The following is a 23,735-nucleotide window of genomic DNA, read 5'->3' as shown; positions in this document are numbered from 1 at the left end:
TAGTGGAAACAGGCAAGGGTAAATGAGGTAGAGAATGGTTGTTGGGTGGGTAATCTCCAGAGTCTGCTATGGTATTTTTCTGTGGACAGAGTGGTACCAAACACCCTGCTCCCTGCAGTTAGTATTAACCACTGTGACTCTCTGAGTTCATACAGCCTATGAAAGCTGCCCAGAGGATGAAGCACTGACTTCGTGAGTAGTATTTTTAACAGCAGGTTGAGACTTTACCCATGTGATTTTGGAAAGGTTTCTTGTTTTTATAATCTTGAAGTTTGAGAACACCGTCTGACCCAGGGGAATTCAAAGAAAAAACATTAAAGCCAGTATAATTATTGAAGGGAAGGTGAAAATTGTAAAATAACAGGTTTCTTTTTAGTTCTCGGTATGAAGCATTTTCACTAGAAAAGCTAATAAATATATTCTCATGTAGACCATTTTCCTCTGCTATGCACTAGTTTTCCAGCCTTATTTTAAAAAGTTACTAAGAAGGTTGTTTAAAAGTGTGAAGTAACTGGCTTAGAGGATTTTAGACTAATTTTCAAAATAATAATTGCACTGTTTTAAAGTTGAACCATTAATAAACTAAGTCTTAAGTGTTTCATAAAGTGAAATTGTGACAATCTTTAAAATCATAGAAAGCAATAAAATCCAAGGAGGGTAAAATGGCATATTGAAAAATAAAACAGTGGGGAGGGGGGAAGGAAAAATGTAGAGCACTTAAGCTTGGGGCAAAGATCTTGTAAGCTCCAATTTAAGCCAATATTGCTTTGACTTCCTGGTGATTATGTGATGATTTATGTGGGGGGGGGGGGTGTAAATACATCTGCACTTTTATTTAGGAGCCTCCTACTGAGTGATCAGTCTTACTGGTTATTCAAGGACATTTTGAGATTCAATCTTAGACAACATTCTCATCTTTTCCCAATCAAAGCCTTATTTTGTTTCATCCTGGAAAACATTGGTTCCAATAAACCTATCTCATTGTTTCATTACCAATTTGATAGGATACCAACTGTTGCCTTACTAAATGATGTACCCTTGGGAGAAACTGACATATTTGCAGGGAAAAATCAGAGAAGCTGTTTCTATACAGAAATAGCTGCTTGACTTCAGGAATGCTGCAGACACACTCAATACTATGTCTTAAGTTGAAGTTGGAGATAATAGTGGTCATATGCAGGACAGTAAAATATTAGGAGACTAGTCACTCCTTACATTGTTTGGCATGTTTGGGGTGCACATAGTTCTCTTTGAATTGGCTGGGAGGCTCCTACAGAGATCTCCTGGCAGTCTGTGGCGCCCACTAAAACAACTGTGACTTTCAATAAAAATCCATGCCATGGGTGCCAAAGCAAACTTGTGAAAATTGTCCACTTTCAGGCAACCCGGACAAAAACCGTAGGAGGACTGGAGTCACTATTTAAAGGGTTCTGTAAGAGCCAAAAGAAATGTATTCCTGATTTATTCAAATACTGGTTCTTGCAAATGGCAAAGTTGCAATGAGCCAAATTTGTATTTCATACCTGAAGCCTGGATTGGGTTCAGCCTAATCTAGCCAGTGAAAACAATGAGGCTCCTTGGCCTTTTTTTTTTTTTCTTTTTTTTCTGAGAAACTAAACAGAGATTTCAGAAATTTGGTGAAACTTGATCTTAAAATTAAAGATTTGGTGACTTGGGAAGAATCCTGTTTTTAGTTTTCAGATTGTGTTCTTTGAACTAAAGGAAAAACAATATTCTTAACAAAGTTTAAAAAAAAGCTTGATTAAGAAACTAGAAACCTTAGGTAAACATATTTTATTTCTTTTTGGTATTTGAATTTCACATTCTCTTCAAATGTGAGTTACATCCATTCAGTTTGGTGATAAATCAGAATGTCACCACTTGACCTTGGCAAAGATACCTGGTAATGAGGATGAAAGGTGCATGGAACAATTTGTGTCTATCTGAGTCACTGAGTTTTCCTCCAACAGCACAAATGTGTCATCTGTTTTGTCATGTCTCATCTTGAGCAATAGAAGTTATGGTAGCCACAAAGAAGGATCAGAAGGGCACCAGCCTGAAGGTCAGAAGGCAATATTCAATATTCAAAATGATTTCAAAAATGCATGAATATTCTGGAAGGACACACAAGAAACTGGTAACAGTAGTTGCTGCTGGAGTAGGATTCTGGAATGGGAACCTGGTAAGTAGGAAAGAAAAGAGAATTCATTTTTTAATTATATATATGATTAAAATTTTATATATATATATATATATAATATAAAATGTATGTGCATGTAGATATATAGAAGAAAATAAAAAATTATTACAGAAGACAGAATGAGAAAAAACCTTTTAATTGACTCTAAACTGGGTGGATAATTTTCTCCCTTTAGACTTCAGTTGCCTCTTTTCTAAAATAAAATAGAATAGAGGTTAAACTGCAAATATAGCTAATATTTCTTAAAGCAGAGACTCTACAATTACAGAAATATTTTTTTTTATTTTGAGTCTGATTTTGGAGAAATAATATATTATTAATGAATATCTTATTAATAATAACAATGGGAAGCATAAACTATCTTACTAACCACAAAGTTAAAAATCCAAAGGTCGATGTTCTTAAAAGGGTCATTAGAGGAGTACAAGGGAAAGAAAAACGTTTCCTGGGGTAGAAGCTGTGGAGGACAAGAGAGCTGGGTATTCAGAGCCTGGGGGATATAACAAACAGGGCATATGGAAGGACAGAATCTCCACAAGATCAAGTTTTTCTGGCTGAAATCATCACTACACAGGAGCCTCTGCCAGACTTTGCTTTATCAAGGAGCTGCCTGACTATGCGAAACTACTCTTGACTGGCCCAGCTGACCTTGTCTTCTCATTTCCTATAATTTGGCTGTGACCTCACACCTCACAGTCTGCATTGCTCACACATCAGACATCGCCTAGCTTCATTCCTGCCCACTCTAATTCCATTTCAGCTGTTATGGGGAGGACTTGGCCTCAGTTCTGTCTCTGTACTTTCTCGGATTGACTTTTGTATTGCAAAATAATTTTACTTTTATTGAATGTCTGCAGCTCTGTTGCTTGAGGCAGGTGATGTTGAAATGAGCATGACCCTGAGGTGAGCCAGGCAGGCCCTTTGTTCATATTCAGAGGTGTCCTCACTGATTGGCTGTAGAAACAGGAGTCAGCTACATAAGAGAGAGCTACACTCTCTGTGCCTGGTGCTTCATTTGCAGTGGAGCCCATTAGTTATGCACCATGAGTTTGGAAAGAGCCTGTTCTTTTATTCTATTCTAGAAAGAAAACATCCCCACTCACAGCCCATTTTACACAGTGCAGACCACAAGGCTCAGCTCTGGCATTATGGACATCTTGAACCAGATAAACCGTTTCTTACAGGAAGCCAAGCATCCTTGGCTTCTACCCATAGAAGCAGTACTCCTTTCCCCATATGTGATAATCAAAAATGTCTCTGGCATCACCAGATATCCCTGAAGGTGAAGAAATCACCACCAGTCAAAAACAACAGCCTGGGAGGATGAGTTTCCTGTAAAGTTTCATTTTGACTCATAAGAAGTCAGACAAGGGTGGGTGTCTGGACAATATTGTCTTTTCCTGGCATCTTTATCTCTTCCCATGTGCCCTCAATTGGGTCTCATTAGACAGCTGGCTAAGGCCAGGGGGATATGGTGCCAGTCTCCACACAAGTCAGCTTCAGGCTTTTAGAGTTGAAGGCGATTTTCTGCAAGCTTTTTCTTGCTCTTCTAGACCATCTCTTTGTAAAACCTTCACATGTTATTATTACTCTAACCAACTTTCTATCTTAGCAAAGATCTTCATGAAATCAGGAAAATTCCACCCCCACAGGAGATCCCAATCACCTGGCACAAGACTGGCATAAAATGAGAAAAAAACTCTTTTCTTTTTTCTCTAGGCCTGAAAGTACAATGCTCTCTACAAACGAGCTGTTACTCTCCCAACTCACCCAAGATGGAAATAGGCAGTTTCCACACCAGGAACTGTGACTGTGACGACTACAACTTATGTTTTGGACACTGGACATATTCATATTTATTAGGTCTTGAATTTAGCCTGAGGAATTTTAGCTCCACCCCCTCAAAATAAATGGAGTGGTTAATGGAGGACAGCATTTCTAGTGGGTGGAGGACAACAGTATTAAATATTGCAAAGTTATTATGTGTTGAAAACTAGGAAGAACTCCTGATTGGGAAGTGGATTGGGAAATCACTGCTGATATTCTAAGAAGATATTTCAGTGAGAGAAGGGGATCCTAACTAGATGATGGGGGAGAGTGGTGGCTAAAATGAAAGGAGATATGGGAGGAAAGAGTCAGTGGCTTAGACCACCCTTCCTCAAGAAGGCAGTGCGAGTGACAACAAATGCAATTTTTTTTTTTTAAAGAGGGAGAACACTTGAGTCTGTTTGAAGATTAAGAGGATGAAGCCAGTGTAACAGAGAAATTAAAAGTGTTAGAGAGGAGGGGCTAATTGGGAAAGGAGGTCACCAGAAGAAAGAAACATTCTTTTCTCTGAGGATGGTAGAAAATATAAGCATATGAAGGAATTCCCTGATAACTTACTGTCTTCAATTAAGAAATTGAAACGTCTTTCATAAAATGCACATGAGAAGGCAAAATATCAGACTGTTATCAGCCACAAACACTCTAATTTAAACCAGCTTTAGAATTCTTCGGGTAATAAACTAGTCACTAAGTATTTATTAAATATTTATGTTCACATGCCATAAAGCTTCAGACGTATGCCAAATCTCTGAAAAGAGAGGCAAAATTATTTCAAAATGTTTATATTACATTATGTAGAAAACATTAAGTGCTAATCTAGGCTTAATATTTTATGACTTTTGTCGTCTTCCACCAACTGGTCACCATTATCTCTTTTAACAAAAATATATATATATATTCAGTTTAATGGGCAAATACTAACTAGGCATCTAATATATTCAAATGTTATATTCAGCCCTGATTTTAGGGTGTTGGGAAAAAAGGTGGACAACTGTGCCAGAATTGTCATGAGTTGTTCAGATTCATAGCAAATGTTTAAAAACTAGAATCTCAGGTCCTTGAAATTGGAAGTTTTAAAACACAGTATATGCAAAATATTTTCATATTAGTGGAATACTGAAGAAATATCCCCTATCCAAAAGAAGGGAGTTCAAAAGAAAGAACTCCTTCTATTTGACCTGTTAAAATTTTAGTTATGAAAAAGATAAAAGCAAGGGAGTCCTTTGACAAGTCTAAATTTAAATCTGTGCCATGTAAACAAATAGCTTAACATCTTCTACTTAGCTGCCTCGTCAATTTTAAAAAGTCAAACCAATAATCTCTTTCTTCATAAGGATAACTGGCTGGACCAGATGCTATTTTGAAGTATATTTTGAGTTCAAAAATTATATAAAAATTTGAAGAGTTTTATCTCTATGATAAAATTGCTCAAATGCATAGAAAATATAATATATCTATTTCCTATTTTCAAACAAGTATATCTTCCTTTTGAACACAGTTAAGGAAGAATTTGCTGAAATTTTTTTGTTGGAATAACTTGGGAAGGGTTACCATGGTTTCTGTGGCCTCTTGGTCACTTTTTCTCTACATCATCAAAATATGAGATCATTTCATGCCATCTTTGTCAACTCTTCTGATTTATGTCCCTTGGCATTTCTACAAGGGCTGTTAAAACTGGTTTGGGGTGGTGTGATATAATCTTAGATATTACATTGACCTATGGCCCACTAAAGGGACACAGTATTTCAGCACATAGAAGATTTATCTGTAGTATTAAAATTACATGACAGGAGCAGGAAGATTAGGAACCCACTGCCAAAAAAAAAAAAAAAACCTAAAATGTTTTGGCAAAGATGTGGATCAATAATCACAAACAAGGGTTGAGAAACACTGCCCTAGGGCAGAGTTGTTGAGGCCTTAGGATCTGTTGGATAGAAATCTGATGCATCAAATATATAATTTTAAAAAAATTTTTAAAGGTTTATATTTAAAGTATATCTTCTCCCTAATCTGCAATAGGATATTGTTGCAATGTTTTAAATTTAGACATTTTCAAATTCAATGTAGTATGTAAAAATTATTTTATGCAAAGGGCGCTTGTGACAAAAAAAATATTTTTAGAAAATAATCCTTTATTTTGAGGCCAGACATTTCTCTATGGCAATCTGGCAGCAAGATCTTTCAGGAGACCATGGAAGAAAAGCCGTTGGGCACCAGAGAGACATAACATTCCATCTCAGATTTGCTTTGAATTAGTCTTGCAATCGGGAGCAAGTCCCTCAGTTCCCCATGGCCTCAGTTTCCTCCATCTATCAAATGAGGGTACTAAAACTTAACCTTTTAAGTTACTCAGTTTCTGAGCTAAGTGATAAGGACTGAAATAAGCAGTAATAATTGGATAGAAGAGAACAAGGTATTGGTGGACTTATTTACCGGACTTCACAAGCATCCTGTTTGGGTTCCTACTGCTGCCTCAAAAAATGTAGCTCATGCTAAGGTTAAATAAACTCAATAAACTCCAATGAATTGTCAGTAGCTTGTGGAGTAAGATTCAGGTTTGCATCAATGAAAAGACGTGAGGATAGTCAGAAATACAAGCAAGGAAAAGCCTTTCTCCTGCTCCATAAAAATCACTATGATTTATTCATTTAATGAAAAAGTCAGAATCGCCATGATTTCTTCATTTAATGAAAAAGTCAGGGGCTTGTGTGGGCACAACAGCTGTCGTTTTATGAAGGGAAAATAAGCCCTTTGTAAAATTCCTTGTGGCAGAGCTGCTGCCACAAGGGGTCAGATCTGGATTATTGTAGATGCTGGCATCATTCCACACTGACGCATTCATGATTGGGTATCACATCATTTGAGATAACTTGCAAGTCTTTTAGGTGAGAAAATCTTATGCTATAGCAAATCAGACCAGCTCTGTTTAAGTAAAAGCTTCACTGTCTTTGATCTAAACTACAGTGTTTGGAGCCAGGACAGAAGAAGGAACATGGTTATCTTGAAATGTATTTGGGTTTCTGGTTGCCCACTCAACAGATGTGAGCAGTTTAGTTGTCACCATAAATCAAGGGCTCCCCCCACTCCAATGTTATAAATAAGGATGGGTAAATATTTTGGATTCATCAGCCTCCAAGTATTCTTCAGATGTTTTGGGTTCAATCAAACAGAACACATCTTGCGAAGCACATTTCCCTTGATTTTTTAGGACTGTATGTGATTTATGGGAAATAGAATCCATATGTTTCTGCTTCATTTACACTTAAATAATCAAAAGGTTGTGTGTCGTAAGAGCTATCTGATGTCCAAGATGCCTTCTGCGTACATTTGTGTTTTTTTCCCCCTCAAACAAATATAAGCAGCTTAAAAGCTTTGGTCCTTTTAAAAGACCAAAGCAAAAGAAAGAAAATGGGGGAAGGGAGAGAACCTAAGAAGGTCCGTCTTGCCAAAATGCAATAAATCTGAACACCAGGAAGTTCAATTTAGGCCGAAACTACAAACCCTTGAATTTCAAGTGAGTCCAGGATTTGGGAGAAAACAAAGGTTTCTTTCCATTCAGTTTCAAAAGTAACTCTGACGAATGCAGAAAAGCAGCTGGCAACTTGGTAACCATACCAAGAGAAGACAGGCCATGAATGCACCATTAGCCTCCCAGAGAACAACTGCTGCAGGCTGTTATTCTTGGGCCTTTTGAGAGTAGTTGCTCCAGTCTGGATAAAGAACACTTTACCCTCTTTTACCGTGGAAATATCTTCTCTCGCGATGTTTCCTGGGATAGTCCTCTTGCCCTAGGCCAGCATTTCCTGTCCTTCTGCCATCTGGTCCAAATGGTCTGCCATTGAACTGACTTACTGTGTGTGCATTTGGGATGGTGTTTATTTATGTGGCAATTTCATTAGAGAAATGTCTCATTGAGTTCTTAAGAGAGCCAAGAAAGCATGCGGTTTGGGTAATGTGAGAAATATGCTAACCAGGGACCCACAGATTAGGAAGATGCCAAATGTAAAGTTAAGTGGTTCCCCCGCCCCATGTCAATATTTAGTCACCAATATCACAGCAGCTCTTATGTCATTTTAGGCACGGGTTATCCTCTATGTGATAGCCTATGAATGGTTTCAGAAGAAAATCATTCAAATTAGAAATACTTCATGTGATAGTGCATGATTGAGTTATGTTTAAATCTCTATAGAGTATATTTCTATTCATTTTTACAGCAATATAGCAACCTAGGATATGAAACTTCATCATCCTGAGGGATCTTCACACTATGTGCCCTGAAATCACTTTGACAGAATTAAGAGTCCTGTGAATTACCCTACATGCCCTAATTCAGTTCTGTAGGGGACAAAGGGCAGGGTTTGGGAATACGAGATGAAGGGTTTTATACCCTCACTCCTAACCCTAAAAAAAGATCAAATTTTATAATAATATATTCCTTATTTTTGTGACACATAGGTAACCACTGTGAAAATTTTGGTTTATGTACTTTGAGTTAAGTATGTGCATGAACATGCACACACACACACATACACACACACACATACACACATGCTTGAACACACATGGAGTTTAATGAGATCATACGATTTATTATGTTTTGTAGGGTCTATTTAGCTATATATCAAGAACCTTTTCCTGTATTTATAAACTGTTTTATTTCCTGAGTGTTAATGAGGAGGGCATTTCAGTATGGGATTGTACCACAATTATCTTAGTATCTCAGAGTATTTTTAACATGAAATTTAAAAAAATCATTATTTCAAATGTACTTTTAAATGTTGGCCTTAGTTTTCACAAAATTTTTTGTACCATAGGACATGTTAAATAAACTAAGCATAGCTTCTACATCTGTTAGTTCCTTGAATTTTAGACCAAAGGATAGAACAACACCCTTTGAGAATCATATGGAATATCCTTGATCCAGTTCTAGAAGAGACTAAATTCTTTTATGCAGAAAATAATTTTTAAAGTCCATAGAAAAGAAGATCAATAATATAATCAATTATTTTTGTTCTCTCTCTTCCTTAAAAAAAAAATTGTATTTCTGCCCCATTTCTACACCAGGAAGAACCTTGTGACTTAAATTCTTCTGCCTCTGGATGCTGACTCCATTGCTAAAATTCCTGGAGTCAACTTCCAAGAAAACTGAAGTCCATACCTATTTCCTTGTCTGTTTCTGATACCTTTGCTCCCTGTTTTGGATTTTCCCGATTTGTTGCTAGAAAACTTAGCCTTGTCCCTTTTGTTGACAGGTTGCCAGGATACATCCAAGCGACAAAGGCTGGGGTTCCTATTACCCAACAGCTTCACATACTAATGCGAAGTCCCACAAGAGGGGATGTGAACTTTGGAGCTCCCAGCTTTTCTGCTTCTGTTTCTACCAGCCCTCTCCCTGAGTCCTCAGAGGGGCTTGGCATGCTATTAGAAAAGTCAAAAAAAGACAGATAAAGAACAAATATTACAAGGTAAGACTCTCAAAAGGTGTTTTACTCTTGTCTCAAAGTTTTTCTCTCACTTAATAACTGCGTATTTTAGACATTCTTGGTATCTTCCCCTTCCTTTCCATCAGTATGCAATAAATGTTCCCTAACTATAGGAAAGGTAACCAAAGAAAAATAATTAGTCCTTAAATACTCATAAACAAAACAATATCATTTTACTTCTTTAGATAATACCGGCAATGATGAGTTAAATATTCTAACAGTTAAAAGATAATCAAATTCCATTTTTAAGGGATGATATTTTAAACAATTTTCTTTTAAGGAAAAGTAAATATGCTTTAAACATTCATTCAGTAGCATATGTTTATTAGTTAGATTATCCATGAAAAGAAAGGAGTGATAAAAACTATAGTTACTCAATTGAGTTGGCTGATTTTTTTTAATTATTTGAGATGAGATCTACATGAAGTAAAATATAATGAATCTTCTATTAGACGCAGAGTCTCTAGTTTAATTCCTAGGTCCTTGAAACTTGAATTCTTTAAATTGAAGTTCCTGAAAAGCAATGACTTTAACAAATATATACAACCCCTGTAACCTTCATCTCAATAAAGGAACAGGATACTTCTGTCACTCCATAAATTTTCCTCATATTCTTTCTGGTCAATCTTCCCTCTAATGTTCTGGTTCCTGTCATCAAAAAAACAGTTTGACCATTTATGAACTTTATGTGAATAGAATCATACAATCTATATTCTTGTATATGACATCTTTGACTAAAAAGAAGGTTTTTAAGGTTGTTCCATGGCTCAGTTCTTTTTGCAGGTGAGTATAATTGCATTATATGATCATTTCACATTTGTTTATCTATTCTATTGATTTGTATTTGGTTTGTTTTCAGTTTGACCTTCTTATAATAACTGCTATCAACATTCTTGCATTAGTCTTTTTTAACCATCAATTTAAGTTAAAAAATTTCCAGCTTTATTGCACTTTTATTGTCAAAAATACACATATTTGGAAAATACAGTGAAATGTTTTATTTATGCATTGTGAATTCATCACCACAACTAAGTTGATTAAAGTATCCATCTCATATAGTTAACTTTTTTCTTTTCCTTTTTTTTTCTTGTTTTTGGGGATGTGAGTGATGAGAACACTTGTGATCCACTATCTTAGCAAATTTCAAAAATAGAACACATTATTATTAACCATAGGCACTATGTTCCACATTAGGTCTCCAGTAATTGTTTACCTTATAGCTGAAAGTATGTACTCTTTGACGAATGTTTTACCTTTACCCTTAGACCCTAGTTACCACCATTTTACTCAAATGACCAACAGGTATATAAAACATGTTCGGCACCACTAATCATCAAGAAGTGCAAATCAGAACCACAATAAGATATCAGTTTACATCTGTTAAAACGGCAATTATCAAATGATCAAAAAAATAAAAAAATAAAAACAAGAATCAGCAAGAATGAGGAAAGGGAACCCCTGCACACCAATTGGTGAAAAAATAAATTAGAACATCTATTATGGAAACAATATGGAGTTTCTTCAGGAAATTAAAACTACCATGTGATTCACCGATCACTCTTCTGGTATATATCCAAAGGCAATGGAATCAGTATGTTGCAGAGATATCTGCATGACCATGTTCAAGCATTATTCAATAACCAAGATAAGAAACCAAACTAAGTGTCCATCAATAGATTAACTGGATAAAAAATTGTAAAGCACACATACACATATAGTATAATTCTGTTATATATATATATATATATATATATATATACATAGCTTTTGTCATTTTAAATGCCTTTTCTTCTTTGCATGTCACCTCTTTAGATTTTTAATTAACATACAAGATGCTTCCATCTTAAGTATAAAATTTTATGAGTTTAACAAACGAATAGCTTTATTTAGTTAACAAAGATGTCAAGAGCATATACACTAACTGATATTCAGTTCTCCACCTTCACACCTAACTACCAGGCAATCACTGACCTACTTCGGACACTACAGATTCTCTTTGCCTATTCTACAGTTTAATATAAAGGGACCCTTGTTCAGTATATACACTTTTGTGTCTGACATTATCAGCATCACATTCCTGGGAGGACCCATGTTGCTGTGTGTATTAGTACTTGGTTTATTTTTAGTGTGGAGGAATACTTTATGTATGAATATGCCACATTTTTAACATCTGTGTACCTGTTGATGTTGATGTATATTTATGTTGTTTCTAACTTTTTATTAATTATTATGAGTAAAGTTGGCATAAACATTTGTTTGCAAAGTAGCTGTAACATTTTACATTCCCAGGAATGTGTACGTTTTAATTTTTCCATGCTGTCAATCTTTTTAACTTTAGCCATTCTAATGTGTATATCTAGAAATATCTCTGTAGTTTTGTTTACATTTAAAAGTAAGGTTGAGTATTATTTTATAAGCTTATATACTTTTTTTTTTCTTTTTTGAGGTACTGGGGACTGAACCCAGGGCCTCATTTATGTTAGGCAAGCACTCTAACAGAGCTACATACCCAGGCTCTTAACAATCCATTTTTTTTTATTTTCAAAAATCTACTCAAAGATTTTGCTTATATTTAAAATTTGGATTGTTTGGTGTGTGTTGTGTGTGTGTGTGTATAATATTCATTTTAGATATATATCTTAAAATCTTGGCTTGTACTGCTCTTTAAAAATCACTTAATGGTGATTTTTAAAGAGCAGAATTTTCTAATATAGAGAGTATAATTTCTTACATTTTTTCTTTTATATTTAGTGATTTTTGTGTTTTTTTAAGAAATATTTGCAAACATTAAGATCATAAAGATATTCTTTTATGTCTTCTTCTAGACACTTTTTAGGTTTAGCTTTTGTATGTAGCTGCATGATCTATTTTGAGTTAATTTTTGTGTAGTGAAAGTAGGGAGTTGACATTAATTTTCCCCTCACATGTATCTAGTTATTTCACTGTCATTTGTTATAAAGATTTCATTTTCTTCATTGAGTTGTCTTTGCATCTTTGTCAAAAAATGAATTGACTAATATGTGAATTGACAATATATTCACAGACTCTCTATTCTGTTCCATGGGTCTCTGTTTATCCTTTTTGGCATAATTTAATTTTAATAAGCTAACATATCTTGGCTTGTAGGTAGTGAAGAAACTATTCAAAACAAATGAAGAAGTTGACTCCTTCCATGACTACTTGCCAGTGAACTATACACAAAAATTTGAATCAGGTTGAACATTCTTTCTTGCATGTTGCCCAAATATTTCCCTAGGCAGTAACCTGATTTTAAGTGATTCTATATTAAGTAAAAGCCAAAAATATGCTTATAAATTTATTCAAGAATCATAATCCCAGTAAAAATATGGATTTTTCAAGTCCATTTAGGCAGAATGTCTTGAACTTAATTTTCATTTATTTATTTATTCAGTAATTCATTGAGTAGCTATGGGATTCCAGACATTGCTCTAGACAGGGAAAAAGAGGAGCAGAATATTTTTGGTTCAAAATCTCTGCAAGCAAATATTATTTATTATATTCACCCTGTTGCATATTTAATAATGTATTTTTTATAATTGCAGAGAAAAATCTAAACGTAGTTTTTAAAGTATCAGATTAAGTATTTTCACATATTACCATCAACTGAGAGAAAATTATCAACACTTGAATGTTTCCTAGGGAAAATATTTCCTACCTCTTCCCAGTTTTGCTATCACTGCCATAAAATATCCATTTCTTTTGAATATGAGTGTGTGAAACATCATTTTAATCAATTGTATTTTCCACCTTATTCTATTTTATTTTATTTACATTTAAATAAGTATGTAATATTAATAATTTAAATAAGTATGTAATATTAAGTCCAAATTATTTTCCTGAATTCTCTGGTAAATAAATCATTTTCAGGAGTATATAAAATTCTAAGAAATGAGTTGTAAATAGTGAAGAATGTGTACAATTTCTCTTCCTGAGAGAGCAGTGATGATTCCCGTGGAGTCTTGAAAACAGAGATGCATTTTGCAAACAGCAATAGGAATATACCATGTTGGGAGCAGAGGAGGAGGAGAAAGTAAAGGAGGCAGGTTACTAATGGGTGAAAAGTGATGACAAGCAGAAAATAGAATGTCTAGGGTGCCTAGTGTCCCACTGCAGCTGCGGCTGAGCATTTATTTGAGAAAAGATTAAGAGGAACTTTAGAAGTTGTGTGCAAGAAAAACTTGGTAGGGTTCTGGTTTCATTGAGTGTTTTTTAAAAATTCACATTGATTAATAATTAGACATTTCACTACTAAAATGGAGTTCATTTGTATGTTCTCATGCAAGGTCTGGAAATTTACATATATCCATGTATGTATAAATTTATACTTACAGTAAAAGTAGTAAATAATTCAGGCCTCATAGGCCATACACTCTGTTATTGTAGGGCAAAAGCAGCCAGAGACAAATACACCAATAAGCAAGTAATTACGACTGTGCTCCAATAATACTTTACTCACTTACATAAATAGGAAGACAGTTGGCCAGTTTGGGCTTATGGTCCATAGTTTGTCAGTTCTTGTTCTAATGTTCAAGACAATTTGATAATAAAATATCTTACAAAAATCATATATTAATATTTAGAGGCCTCTCTGTCATCTAAATACCTAGTGTTTTGGGTGGAAGGTGGTCTCCAGAAGAGAAATGGTTTCCAAGGAGAATTAAGCTTTGAAAATTATCAGCACTTAGAATGCTGTGTCAAGAGAGATAATGTATGAATAAACTCATCACAGGGAGCCAAACTCTATGATTCTCCTTTGTTTTCTACCTATTTGTGAAGCACCCCTGGTGCATGTGAGTATCTAGTCATATGGCCACCTGTAGTATGCCTGTCTGACTTCATTCTTTTTTTTTATTGGTTGTTCAAAACATTACAAAGCTCTTGACATATCATATTTCGTACTTTAGATTGAAGTGGTTTATGAACTCCCATTTTTTCCCCAAATACAGATTGCAGAATCACATCTGTTACACATCCACATTTTTACCTAATGTCATATTAGTAACTGTTGTATTCTGCTACCTTTCCTATCTCTACTATCCCCCCTCCCCTCCCCTCCCATATTCTCTCTCTACCCCATCTGCTGTAATTTAATTCTCTCCCTTGTTTTTTTTCCCTTTCGCCTCACAACCTCTTATATGTAATTTGTATAACAATGAGGATCTCCTTCCATTTCCATGCAATTTCCCTTTTCTCTCCCTTTCCCTCCCACCTCATGTCTCTGTTTAATGTTAATCTTTTCCTCTTGCTCTTCCTCCCTGCTCTGTTCTTAGTTGCTCTCATTATATCAAAGAAGACATTTGGCATTTGTTTTTTAGGGATTGGCTAGCTTCACTTAGCATAATCTGCTCTAATGCCATCCATTTCCCTGCAAATGCCATGATTTTGTCATTTTTAGTGCTGCCTAATACTCCATTGTGTATAATGCCACATTTTTTTAATCCATTCATTTATTGAAGGGCATCTGGGTTTGTTTCACAGTCTAGCTACTGTGAATTGTGCTGCTATGAACATCGAGGTTGCAGTATCCTTGTAGTATGCTCTTTTAAGGTCTTCAGGGAATAGTCCGAGAAGGGCAATAGCTGGGTCAAATGGTGGATCCATTCCCAGCTTTCCCAGGAATCTCCATACTGCTTTCCAAATTGGCCGCACCAATTTGCAGTCCCACCAGCAATGTACAAGAGTAACCCTTTCCCCACATCCTCTCCAGCACTTGTTGTTGTTTGACTTCATGATGGCTGCCAATCTTGCTGGAGTGAGATGGTATCTTAGGGTGGTTTTGATTTACATTTCTCTGACTGCTAGAGATGGTGAGCATTTTTTCATGTACTTGTTGATTGATTGTATGTCCTCCTCTGAGAAGTGTCTGTTCAGGTCTTTGGCCCATTTGTTGATTGGGTTATTTGTTATCTTATTGTTTAATTTTTTGAGTTCTTTGTATACTCTGGATATTAGGGCTCTATCTGAAGTGTGAGGAGTAAAAATTTGTTCCCATGATGTAGGCCCCCTATTTTATCTCTCTTATTGTTTCTCTTGCTGAGAAAAAACTTTTTAGTTTGAGTAAGTCCCATTTGTTGATTCTAGTTATTAACTCTTGTGCTATGGGCATCCTATTAAGGAATTTGGAGCCCGACCCCACAATATGTAGATCGGAGCCAACTTTTTCTTCTATCAGGCGCAGAGTCTGTGATTTGATATCAAGCTCTTTGATCCATTTTGAGTTAACTTTTGTAGGGTGAGAGAAAGGGATTCAGTTTCATTTTGTTGCATATGGATTTCCAGTTTTCCCAACACCATTTGTTGAAGATGCTATCCTTCCTCTATTGCATGCTTTTAGCCCCTTTATCAAATATAAGATAGTTGTAACTTTGTGGATTAGTCTCTGTGTCCTCTATTCTGTACCATTGGTCCACCCACCTGTTTTGGTACCAGTACCATGCTCTTTTTGTTACTATTGCTCTGGAATATAGTTTGAAATCTGGCATCGCTATACCGCCTGATTCACACTTCCTGTTTAGAATTGCTTTTGCTATTCTGGGTCTTTTATTTTTCCATATGAATTTCATGATTGCTTTATCTATTTCTACAAGAGATGCCGTTGGGATTTTGATTGGCATTGCATTAGACCTATAGAGAACTTTGGGTAATATCGCCATTTTGATAATGTTAGTTCTGCCTATCCATGAACAGGGTATATTTTTCCATCTTCTAAGATCTTCTTCTGTTTCTCTCTTTAAGGTTCTGTAGTTTTCATTATATAAATCTTTCACCTCTTTTGTTAGGTTGATTCCCAAGTATTTTATTTTATTTTATTTTTTGAGGATATTGTGAATGGGGTTGTTGTCCTCATTTCCATTTCAGAAGATTTGTCACTGATATACAGGAATGCCTTTGATTTATGCGTGTTGATTTTATATCCTGCCACTTTGCTGAATTCATTTATTAGCTCTAGTAGTTCATTCTCTATGGGAACTCCAGTCTCTATTCTGTTTGTTTATTACTAGCTGAACATCTTTACCAACAGAATGCTGCTTCATCCAGTGCATAGTGCTTGGCTTTGTTCTCACTTATCTTGAATTATGCATCGAAAGCTATACTGTAATTGTATTACCAATTCCTTTAGTTAGTATTATGAAGAGAAATGAATAAGATTTAAATGTTCAAGTATTCCTAAAACTTGTGAAAATACCATGAAGCCTAACTTTTCAAAAGTTGTTTAATTTTTTTATTCCTTTATTTAAGTAATGAGCTTGATTATTGTTGAAAATTTTAATATAAGATCGAGTTAATCTCATTCAATATTCAAATGTGTTTTGGTAGCACCTACAAAGCACCACTGGTTAGGTGCTGAGGATAAAATATGCAAAGAGGAAGCAAATTGCTATTATAGAGTTTATATCCAAGTGAAGATACCACTCATTCAGACCAAATTGAAAGGAGACCAAAGCAGAGATTGGGGGTGGGTGGGTATCAGATTACAGAGGACCCTCATGGTCAAGAGCTTTGATATTATTTGGACAGAAGTGGGACAACCATGAAGCATTTAGTCAGAGGAAGTTTGGGTTCTAATTTCAATTTACAGAGTTAAATGAGATTGCTCTGAAAAAAGATGGATTACAGGAGTCAAAGGCAGAGTGATTATTTACCTATCATGGCTGACATAGCACGTGCTGTAAGGCACACCTGTCTGGCAGTAGATGTCTGAGTACAGGCAAACATCCTCAAAGAACAAGCAGTCCTTGCAGTGCTGAATGTGGAAATGTTTCTGTATGAATTCATGCAATATCATAGAAGGTTATTCAATGTCATATGGGCCGTGTGGAGACAGAAGTGAAAGACTCTGGGAAAGGAGATGCATTAAGTTTCAAAAAGCCAAGAAAACAAGAGATGAGAACGAAAACAGAAGGAAAGTAAAATAAGACAAGTAGAGTAGGGTGAGATGTTCTTTTTTCTGTCAAATTATTAACAGGGAATCACAGGGAATAAAGGCATGATACCGTGTTTTCGAGTGTAGTAGCACCTTTTATCTTTCCTTTTTTCTTTTTCCTGACCCTGCATTTTATATGCAAGCCCACTGTAGGCTGAGGATCTAGTTGGAGAGTTAGATCAACAGAAAGCATCTTTTTTGCTCTCTCAGACTGACCCCATCACCAGTGTGACTTCTTCCAAGGTAAAAGATATGGTCAAGAGGTTGGTTTAGTACCATCCGACCTAGTTATAATGTAGCATATCATGACAAATTAAGTTAGATACATAAGCATCCTGGTAAGCATTTATTGCTAAATGAATATCATACTGATCATGAATAAATTCCCTTCCTCTAGAAGAAATATGAAAAGAAGGTACAGATGAGTATATCTGTGAGTGTATTAATGTGTCTGAGAAATTAAAAGAGCACTCAATGAGATAATAATAAGTATAATAACAAATTTGTTATATTTATAGTAATAAACTATTAATAATATAAGTATATTAAACTATATTAACTATTATATTAAACCCTCTTAACCATATACACTATTTAACTATATTAAATATAACTATATAACTAACTGTAACTATAATAAATATAACTAATACAATTCCAGTTTATTGATAGTCTTTAAGTATATATATTCATTAAAGAATGGAAACATGCATGTTTTGTAAAGACTATATGCAAATTCACTTTAAAATAATAAATATGTTATACAAAGTTAATATTTAAATGACTTGCATCAGTTCATGGCATTTCTCCTCAAAAATATTGAAGGATTATGCAATATTAAAACAAGATAAATCTTAGATTCCTTCTCTGTTTATTTCCAAGTGAACCATCTTATATTTGAAACAAATGACATTCAAAAAGCAAAAATGAAAGCCATGTTGTTCTCTTCATTTAAGCTATTTCCTATTTAAAACACCCTATCAAGTGGAATTAAATTATCTTAACTATTGGGGTATTTTGGGGTGATAAGCAGTTCCCAAACAAAGTTTGCAGCAAAGACTCCCAGAAAAGTATGATGATAAGAAGCAAAAGAATGCTGTTTGCACTAAAATTACTTAGATGGATGCTGTCCATTTCTTGCCTAAATAAAATAGGTTTTATTGTGGCTCACTTACAATTTAATAATCTTTACTAACTGGATTTGTTTTATCGTTTTTATAACTGGAATTTTATAATTAATTTTAAAAGATCAAGATGTGGAGCCTAAAGTCACGTCACCCTTCCGCATGATATTTACAGGAAAGATCTTTCACATGAGTTTTCAAATATTGATTCCATAATGTCTTGAGATAGTTCACCCATATAATCATGGGATTATAAACTCCTGATATTTGAAAAGTTAGAAAACTGGGAACATGATGATGTAAACAAGTAAATTAAAACCAGCTTACTATGTTTAAAAGAAAGTTAAACTAGGCAACTGGAGGAAAGTACAGTGACTGAGCAAAAGAAAAAAAAATATTGAGAAATGTGAAAGTCCACTGAAAGTCAATGAGGACTTGATTAAGTGTATTTCATCTGCACTTTGGGATGGGAAATCATGGAGTTGTTTCTCAAGATAAAGAAGGAAAACCCTTTTTAGGTAGTTCAGGGTCTATCTGCAGCATTTGTCATTTAGTGTGGGGGTACCCCTGCAGATGTGACTTCCGGGCATGAGAGGTCAGGAAAGGTACAAGAGATGAAAGAGGATGTTCAGGATGCCTTGCATTGATGTTCCTCAGAACCCCAGCTGATGGAAATCTCCAAAAAGTTCAATTTAGAGCTGGGTTAACCTCAGAAAACGTGTAGGCGCACCATTACACTAGACCCCCCCAGGATTGAAGATCCTAGGATTGGTCCATCTGCTTTCTATGAAGAGAGTAGAATGATATCATTTGAATAATTTCATAATGCAGCATGTGCAGCCCGAGAAAGGCCCAGACTGTCACTGTAGCCTGGGCACTGTGGAGCTTCTGGCTACCTCCAGACTTCTCACTGATGAAGAGGACAGGCCTCTATTTCTCTAAGCAACTGGACTATGATTTTCTTTACTTGTAGTGGCATGCAATTGTCACAGATATAGAACCAATTTAACACACTATAATAAATAGTTAACTCAAGAGTGGAAGGGTTGGGATTTTGGCAAATATCTCTAGTGGATAAAGCAATGATAATAGTGGGAACTCAAAAGTTATGTCCCCAAATATTGGTTCTGTGCATCATTACCAAAGGCAGCATTCGGGATAAAATGAATTATTCCATAAATCCTGTTCCAGGCAAGCCTTTCTCACCTCACTCAAGTGTTCTCAGACAGAGGGGCATTTATTATAAGGATACATGTGCAAAGAAATACAGGGGAATCTAACAACCAGGCCCTGGGAAGCACAGGGACTACCTGTTCTAGGGAAATCACTAGCCAAACAGTTGAGTAGACTCTGTTCTCTGGCCCAGGCACCAAAATAACTAAAAAGTCATTTCTCATTAAAGTTTCACAATGCTAGGGAGTAAGTCAAAGATGCTCTCAAGCCAGGTTGTTTTTATTTCTAGTGAGCAGAATGTTAATGATCAGGAATTTCCTTCTTTGGGTTTTCAGCCCTGTCTTCAGTAAAGTCTCTTGCTTGAATTACTTCAGAAATATGAGCAGAACTAGAGACCCACCCTGCTCCCCATTCTAAATGGGGTTTAGAACGAGGACTGTTCATGGTCTTGCTCTGTGAGCCAGCTTTTTGTCAAGCATCCAGCTCTTTTCCAGTCATTTCCCACTGGGGATGGGGAGTTGACTAACATGCTATGGAACATGGTCACCTAGGGTCACCTCACCAGAGGTGGTACAAGTGTCCTTAGCAGGGACAATGAGAATGGCAAGCAGAGTGATTATTTCATATTGATTTGATCTGTCTAAAATTATGATTATATTTTTCATAACTATCTAGTACATCTTTCAGGGCTACACTTGAAATATCCTTTAGTTAAATCTAAATAAAATATGGTTGAGTTATCTAGAGATTGAAAACTATGGAATTCCTCAGAACATTTTAAGAAAAGGGAGAATAATTTTGAAAAGCTATCATAAATTACTAATTATATCTTTAGACCTATTGCATTTTTAATGAAAATACATGGAAGAAGAAAGGTTTTTAAAAACCATATAATAATAATTATCATATCAGACTTAACACCTACTGATTTGCTGAGTATTTTATCTTTTAATTTTCATAATAACGACCTAAGGTGAGTGTTAAATTCCACTAGACATATTAAGACACTAGGCCCAGAGAGTTTAAATATTTCACTCAAGATCCCACATCTGATAGGTATTTTGGAGTTAAGATTTGAACCTAGGTCTGAGTTTATATGAGGGGTAAACCAAAAAACAAAATAAACAAATAAATAGCAACCACAACAAAAAGATCTTCATAGTGGAGACTAACAAAGTTCTTACTTGATTCTTTGTTGTAAACTACTTTTTCAGCTTTTAGTTAGCAAATTAGATCTGTGCATTTCACAATTTGCTTGATTTAGACAATTTTTTTTTGCATAAATACGATAGCTTAGTCAAAATTAAAATCTGAGTGAACAGAAGCCATCTGCATAGAAAGAGGAGTAGAAATAATAGAAATTTATTTTGGCACTCAAATGGAAGATGCTGCTGAAAAGAAATCATTTCATTTTTATTTAAGCTCTGTGCAAATGCAGCAAAATTATATAGCAGAACATTCCAGAGATATTTGTCAAGATTTTTGTATTTATTTATTTTTTTATTGTAGTACTGGGGGTTGAAAGCAGGACCTTGAGCATGCTAGGCAATCACTCTACCACTGAGCTAAACTCAAAATCTTTGATCAAGATTTTTAATAACAATACTTAGACATATGTCAGGCACTAGTAACATAAGATATAACATGGAGTTAACTGTTTGAACCTATATTAAACAGATCTCAAGTATTAGAGGGAACCAAAAAGTCTAGATTAGTGTAGTATGATTAGTTTTAAGAGGTAAGGTACAGTTGTATTATTATAAATCAGAGCAATCTATTTCCTAATAAAAGTTTGCATTTAAAGGAAACTCTGCAATAAACCATTTAAGGAAAATGGAGTACTTAGTTTGCCTGGTCCTTATATGATAAATGTTAAAATTCTCCAGATTTCACAATCCATGATTATTTTTTTTCAATCCTATGTGGTTTAAGAAAATTTATAGTTTCCCCATGTCCCAGAGAAAAATCAAAATTCCCAACACCAGCTATATGACTTTCTGTTATTTATTTCCAATACGCCCTCCTGGTTACTTAAATTATTCACCATTTTTTTTTCCTCTCTCAATTCACCCACATTTCACAACTCATCACACACACACTCATTTATATCCATTTACAAATATATCTGTCCACTGGAGTTTAGCTACACCCACTGACCCACACAACCAATACTACTAGCACATTCACACTCATCCACCAACATATATATCCACTCACAGCCAAATACATATCATACCCACAATTCACACCCATCCCTCTATACCTCTACACCATCACTCCCATTCCCTCATGCCTATTAATATACACACCCATCCACATATCCCTCCACACATTTATGTCTTTCTGTACACACACATACATACAATTCAACTAGTCACACACATTAATTTATATCTGTCTACACACTCATCTACACATACACCCATCCCCATCTTCTCATTTGGATGAATCTCCAGAGAATTATGCTAAGAGAAAAAAAACTAATCCAAATATCCAAATATGTACTATATAATTTCCCTTTATGCAACATTTTTAAATGATGAAATTTTAGAAATGGGCAACAGATTAGTGGTGTCCAGGAGTGAGGGATAGGAACTCAAGAGAGGTAGAGGAAGGAAGATAGATATGGTTATAAAAAGGTAACATAAGGGATCCTTATGGTGTTGGAATGGTACTTAGTACTTTGACTAAGGTGGTGGTTAATATGCCAATAGTAAAATTCAATAGACCATAATACACACACACACACACACACACACACACACACACACACACACACGTAAAACTTGGTATTCTGACTTCAATCTGTGGATTATACCAATGTCAATATCCTGGTTGTGATATTACAAAAACACTAGAGTTTTGCAGAATGTTACCACTGCAGGGAACTAGGCAAGTTTACAAGTATCTTTATATCATTTCTTTCAACTTTATTTAAATCTACAATTATCTCAAAAATTGCAATGAAATGCATTTATGTCACAAACAGACTTTAAAAATTAACATTAATAATCTCTGGGTGCAAGATACATTTTAAAGTTGTAATAGAATGAATCATGATAAAGTGCCCCTAGGAAAGTGTAAACTTCTGCAAATAGATCTAGTCAATTTCAGTGCATAGACAGAGAGAGACTTGGCTCAGCATCAAACCACAGCAGCACAACTGAGATCTGGGGACATGATGACAAACACAGACCAGGCATCCACCAAAGATTTAAGCAACAAACTCTGAGGCTGAATTACTTTATGTCTCTCTTCATGCGGAAGCACACACATAGGAAAACACATTTAGGGCAGCTACATCATGTTAATGACCATGATTTACCCTCAAAAGACTCCGTTTTACTTGTGGAGAAATTCTAAATCAGATTCATTGATAAACAAAATAATCTCTTCCTTGTGTTAAAATAAAATGTACTTCTTTATGAGCATCACAGGCTACATCTCAGTGTTCTTATCTTCTTTGTACAGTATATTCCATATTTCATTTTTGACGTGTTCATGTTTGGATATATACACTGGATAAGTAAATGTCTATGAATTTTTGGGACAATACTTAATGGGATTATAATGGCACAGCAAGTTAGAAGATCTGTCTTATGTCAAAATTCCTTATAGTAAATGACTCTACAAAGTGGACATGTATTTTCAGCTTAGATCAAAACCAAAAGTGAGTGACTCTTTCCACCTAAAAGGTTTAAGCATCCACCTCCAATTGTTGGAGAAGGCTTGTTGTTATCCTGGGGACACAATTGAAAAATATATGCAGTCAGTTGGTCAGAGACAAGGGTGTAAGTTAGTCAAATTTCAGAAGAAATCTGTCAAGATTCTCTTTGACGTAAATATGTAGATACAAAACAAACAGTCAAAGAGGAAAGAGAAGAACAGGCTTCATGCGTCATCCAGGAAGGACATACTGGCCACACTGCCGAGAATGCACAATCTGAAAGGATTATTTTCTCAGCCACATTGGTAGAGGGTTC

At 35.3% G+C, this 23,735-nt stretch overlaps 1 protein-coding gene across 2 annotated transcripts in view; it reads left to right on the top strand.

Moving 5' to 3' along the window:
- The first annotated feature begins 9,284 nt into the window (after positions 1-9,284).
- Znf474 (zinc finger protein 474) overlaps positions 9,285-23,735 on the top strand; it is a 28,702-nt gene continuing 14,251 nt past the window's right edge. For both annotated transcript variants that reach the window (XM_078048409.1, XM_013360995.3), the window contains exon 1: positions 9,285-9,492. The gene's annotated coding sequence lies outside the window, so the exon portion shown is untranslated. The remainder of the gene's footprint in view (positions 9,493-23,735) is intronic.

This window comes from Ictidomys tridecemlineatus, chromosome 1 (assembly GCF_052094955.1).
Source record: "Ictidomys tridecemlineatus isolate mIctTri1 chromosome 1, mIctTri1.hap1, whole genome shotgun sequence".
NCBI lineage: Eukaryota > Metazoa > Chordata > Mammalia > Rodentia > Sciuridae > Ictidomys > Ictidomys tridecemlineatus.
Note: the sequence above shows the minus strand (reverse complement) of the source record. Positions and strands in the feature narration are given on the sequence as shown.